At 33.4% G+C, this 5,881-nt stretch overlaps 1 long non-coding RNA gene across 1 annotated transcript; it reads left to right on the top strand.

Annotated features, from left to right (window-relative positions):
* The first annotated feature begins 1,070 nt into the window (after window positions 1-1,070).
* LOC135212577 (uncharacterized) lies at window positions 1,071-1,903 on the top strand. The gene is made up of 2 exons (XR_010313933.1): window positions 1,071-1,347; window positions 1,708-1,903. It is a non-coding gene; the product is annotated as an uncharacterized LOC135212577 (long non-coding RNA).
* The last annotated feature ends 3,978 nt before the right edge of the window (window positions 1,904-5,881 follow it).

Below are 5,881 nucleotides of genomic sequence, written 5' to 3'. Positions count from 1 at the left end.
TATTATTATTATTATTATTATTATTATTATTATTATTATTATTATTATTATTATCCGGATGATAGACCCTTATTCTTATAGAGCAATCCTGCAGGAGCCAATGATTTGAAATTCAAACTACTAAAGAATATACTATGGGGTTCGTTTGAAAGGTGTAACAGAAGATAATAGGAAAAATAAAATCTATATATAATAATAATAACTCTCCCATATTCCTTACCTAATTATTCCCCCATATCTCTCTCTCTCTCTCTCTCTCTCTCTCTCTCTCTCTCTCTCTCTCTCTCTCTCTCTCTCTCTCTCTCTCTCTGTTTTATAATCAAAGAATCACTTTTGTCTCCAGCATAATTGTAAATCGCATTTAATCTGTCTGTATGTCTGTCTGTCTGTCTGTTCCACCAAATTTCTACCATTCCTCCATACGTTATCCTATTTCAAGGTCTTCATCCAATGCTCGCTTTAGGCAATTCCCCCTCGCCCCTCCTTCCAAAAATCAGGAACCGGTGCAAGGGACCATACGTAACATCCTGTCCCACCCACCGAGTTTCAGTTTGTCCGAGTTTGCCATAAAGAGGGTGTTTTTTTTTTTTTTTTTTTTTTTTTTTGGGGGGGGGGCGCCAATTATCCTCATTTATTCGATGTCTGACAGTGTCAGGTTAAGCCTGCTTAACCGTGAAGATGGAATTTGCGGTGGGGCAAGGACCTGTGATTGAATATTTATATGTATATATATATATATATATATATATATAATATATATATTATATATATATATATATATACACTAACACACACACACACACACACGCACACACACATATATATATATATGTAGAAAAATGCACACTTGTGCGCATTTTGGTTTTTATATATTATATGTATAGAGTTTGGTTGTGGTTTTTATGTTAATGTTTGCTCAGGAATAGCTATTTTTTTTTTTAAAAGCAAATGCATTTTATTTGCATCCCTAAATACCTCTTAGGACAATTAAAAAGTAACGAGCCATTCCTGCCAACCTATATTTAAGTTTGCCAGGTTGTTCGCCCACCTAACACCAGGCTTAGAAACCGTTGTCGGCAGCGAGCGACCTGAAGAAGGCAGTACGGAGAGCTCAGCGTAAGCTACAGGACCAGAACAGTCTTCTCCGGATTTGAAAAATTATTACAGCCAAGAAGCAATGGCTGCCACAAATTAATTTGAGGACCGTGGCTCTGGTCGTAATTTCTCACGGATGAATGTCATCGACTTGAACACCTACTACTCAAGAGCTCTACAGTAGGCTTCCATCATCACCACTACCTTCGTCACTGCTTTATTATGGACCTAAATGACTGGCTATTTGTTGAGGTAAGGTTTGCAATATGTACGGTGCATTTGCTTTGCAAACTTTTAACGATAGTTACGTTATTAGTATAACTAGTGTCTAGCAACCAAACCCATATATATATATAATAAAGTCGGAAGGGTCTTATATTACGTTAACTTTTGTCATTCATGCAGTCATCACTTAAATTTATTTACATTTTTGAACGTTAAGGACACTGTAAGGAGTTATTTAGATAAATTTATTGATATGAAGTTTTATATTTCCGTATAGTTCACTTAACGTAACAAGATTTTTTTCAAGACCTAAGCACATATATGCACATTCATGTTTGTAGCCCCTTGCATTTCAAGTTTTATAATGTTACGTGTAATGGGTTACAGATCCTTCTGATGTTTCGGAAAATAAGGGGCAATAGTGCGGACCGAATGCAGGTTCTCTGACGGATAGAGCGAGAACGTCCACGCTAAGTTTACAAAGGTTTTGCAACTCGACCAGGATCATCCTATTCGCCAGTCATATCCTTATTGTCAATTGTCTAGTTTTTTCAGTTTTTGTAAATTAAAATAATTTGTATAACATATTTTTGCTTTACCTTTATGTTAAATTGCTCTTTGTGAAATTGCTTTTCGAAAAAAAAAAATATATATATATATATATATATATATATGTATATATGTATGTATGTATATAAACATATATATATATATATATATATATATATATATATATATATATATATATGTATATATAATATATATATATGTATATATAATATATATATATATGATATATATATATATATACATATATATATTACTCCTCTTTAGAGACACAGAGACAGAGAGACAGAGAGAAATATTCTAATTATATTGGTATTTTGTGATACACACACACACACACACACACACACACACATATATATATATATATATATATATATATATATATATATATATATATATATATAGATATATATATATATGTATATATATATATATGTATATATATATATATATATATATATATATATATGTATATATATATACACATATCATATAATTATAATAAGTGCACATACACGAAATATTACTGCAAAGCTCACTAACCATCCATACACAAATTCAAGTTGCATGTCTAGTCAATTAACTAATAAAAATAATTGATCTTCAGACCTACGACCCCACTTAGGAAAACAATTAATTTCACACCCTTCTAAGATCTACGACTTTGTACAGCTTACAATAAAATAAAAAATTAAATATATATATATATATATACATATACTATATATACCTAGTAATCCATCACGTAACATGCGGTCAAGAGTGGGGGGGGGGGGGGGGGGGGGGGGGGGGGGTGGGGGGGGGGGGGGGGTTTAAGATCCACCTCTCGCATCTCTTTTTAAATGGCGCGAAAATAAAAAAAAGAGAAAGAAAAGAAAATCGTAAATTTCTGGGGCAAGATTCATAGTTGGCAGTTCATGCCCAGTCCCGGATATTACGTACATTCAACAGCACTTGGCCGCGGCAAGTAATTACAAAAGGTAATGTATATATATCTCTCTCTTCCTTACTCACGATGGCGGCCAGCTGGTTGGTTTGTTGCTAAATAAGGCGACGGGAAAATACCGAATGTGAGATTCGTGTTGAACAGATATTACTGAGCTTGAGAATAAGAAATAGAAGCCAAAATGAATAAATAAGTAAATGAATACATAAACAAATAAAAAAATAGATATAATGGCTGTATAAGAAAAAGAACACAATATTATATATGAATAAAAAAAATCAATCAATCAATCAAAATATAAATAAATAAGTAAATAAAATAATTAAATAAATAAAATAAATAAATAAATATAATGGCTGTAAAAGGAAAAAATACAAAATATTAAATATAAATAAATAAATTTTTAAAAATCCATCATTCAATCAATCAATCAATCAATCAATAAAATAAACAAATAAATAAATGAATAAAACAAATATCGATTAATGGGTTCACCAGGTAGCAAATATTAAGACCAATTGGTCGAAATTAAATAAAAACAGTAAATTTCATAAATTCAAAAAAAAAAAGTAATATTTTCTATTTTAATTTAACGATACTTCACGTACGGACTATTACCCCCAATAAGTTATCGAAATTTATTTATTAAATTATATTGTTCAAATTTACCTTCACAACAGAAAATAAGTTTGTCTTTGGTGAGGAAAATTCGTCTCAAGTCTGTTTAAATATTTTTAAAGAAAGAGCAACAAAGTCTTGGGCCAATTTACTGAGTAATTTAAAAATACAGAATATTATTGCAAAGATAGTGGGTAGAAATAGCATGGAAAGGTATTACTCACACTATCTAAGCAATACTATGCACTGATAAAGTGAAATCTTTAATGGAATCTTTGCATTATGCTGCAATCTTCGTTGTCATCTGAAATGTGACTCTCTCTCTCTCTCTCTCTCTCTCTCTCTCTCTCTCTCTCTCTCTCTCTCTCTCTCTGTGTTTTTTAAACCATGAATCTATTTGTTTCCAGCATAATTGTAAAACGTATTTAATCAGTAGTCTCTCTCTCTCTCTCTCTCTCTCTCTCTCTCTCTCTCTCTCTCTCTCTCTCTCTCTCTTTCTGTGTATGTGTGTGTTTTTTAATCCACAAATCTATCAGCCACCAACATAACTGTAAATTATATTCAACTAGTAGTCTCTCTCTCTCTCTCTCACCTTTGAGGATGCAATCAACTCTCTCTCTCTCTCTCTGTCACCTTTGAGGATGCCATAATCTCTCTCTCTCTCTCTCTCTCTCTCTCTCTCTCAATTTAAGTTCTTCTACGTGTATTTCATCCCCTAAAAAAACCTGGCCTCTCTGCATACATATAATACCTCGATGCAGATACGAAACGGCTTTAAGCTGCTTCCAACATCTCTTAAGAGACTCGTATATTAATTCCCTAAGCCTGTAAGAAAGCGGGAAGAACGGAAATAACTGCAAAAATAACTGTCGGATATAACTGTAGAATATAACGGTGGAAAATAACTGTAGATGCCTCTGTCCATTATTTGGTTACTTGGAACATTTTCTAACATCCAGTGACAGAGAACAATATCCCCAGTGAATATTTCTGTGCTCGAAGTATTATTATTATTATTATTATTATTATTATAATTATTATTATTATTATTATTATTATTATTATTATTATTATTATTTATTATTATTATTATTATTATTATTATATTATTATTATTTCGGAAAAACACTATATCAAGAGACTATATACAATGTCCTAATGGGTTCACAATAATAAAAATGTTAACAGTTCGGGTATAATTTATAAGCACTTTGTAAAAACTTTCGAACCCTTCCCTGGGTCCATTTCAGTCAAAAAAAAAAAAAAAAAAAAAAAAAAAAAAAAAAAAAAAAAAAAAGGAAGGTTTCGAGAACTTCTACAAAGTGTTTATAAATTATCCACGAACTTTTAAAATTTTTATTATGTGGACCCCTTAGAGCATTATTATTATTATTATTGTTATTATTATTATTATTATTATTATTTTTTCTCTATCTCAGTCCTCCAATTCGACTGGGTGGTATTTATAGTGTGGGATTCCGGGTTGCATCCTGCCTCCTTAGGAGTCCATCACTTTTCTTACTATGTGCGCCGTTTCTAGGATCACACTCCTCTGCATGAGTCTTGGAGCCACTTCAGCCTCTAGTTTTTCTAGATTCCTTATTATTATTATAATTATTAGGTAGGCTGAAGGGACCCCTATCTCACATCTACAGACTCCTGTAGGACCAAACCTCTAGATGAATTTATCCTTAACGACAAGTTAAAAACAAAAAAGACGAAAAAATAAGAGGAGGCAGACACCTAAGTGGAACAAGCAATAATTAAGAAAAAAAATGAGCCTCCGCCTACAGTGCGTCCTGCAAAGCACACATAATGAGCCCCCCCCCCCCCCCCCCCCCCCCACCCCCCCCCCCCCCTCCCTGCCTTTCCTCCTCCGGGTATACATATATAACGCAGGAGGAAGTTCCATGAGGTTCGGAAGTTGCGTCCTGTTAATTACTGAAACTTCGGCAATTACCTTCGGCCGGAAGCGACAGTTTTATGGAAATAAAAATCTTTTTTCGCGGAGAAGTGATAGGCCCACTTAAATTAGGATTAATACTCTCCCCCCCCCCCCCCCCCCCCCACGATCACGTCTCAAATCCTGATTCCTCCTGTGGTGATATACAAAATTCTTATATCATCGTGATAGGCCCACTTAAATTAGGATTGATACGAAAAGTTAAACGGGTTTTGCAATGAGAGGTCAGATTAAAACTGTGGTTCCCATTTTTTTTTTTTTTTGGGGGGGCACGCCCCCCCACCTGATCACCTCTTAAATCCTGATTCCCCCTGTGGTGATATATTATTCTTATATCTTCACGTGGGGGAAGCCTAAAATGACAGAAGCTGTTAAACAGTTAAAGCCACATTGGTTATTGATAAAACCAGTTTATGAACGAGAAATCTTATTGTCCAATAAAAAATTTCACGTAATCTGCATTC

This window comes from Macrobrachium nipponense, chromosome 19, assembly GCF_015104395.2.
Source record: "Macrobrachium nipponense isolate FS-2020 chromosome 19, ASM1510439v2, whole genome shotgun sequence".
Lineage (NCBI taxonomy): Eukaryota > Metazoa > Arthropoda > Malacostraca > Decapoda > Palaemonidae > Macrobrachium > Macrobrachium nipponense.
This window is presented reverse-complemented; position numbering and strand designations above follow the sequence as displayed.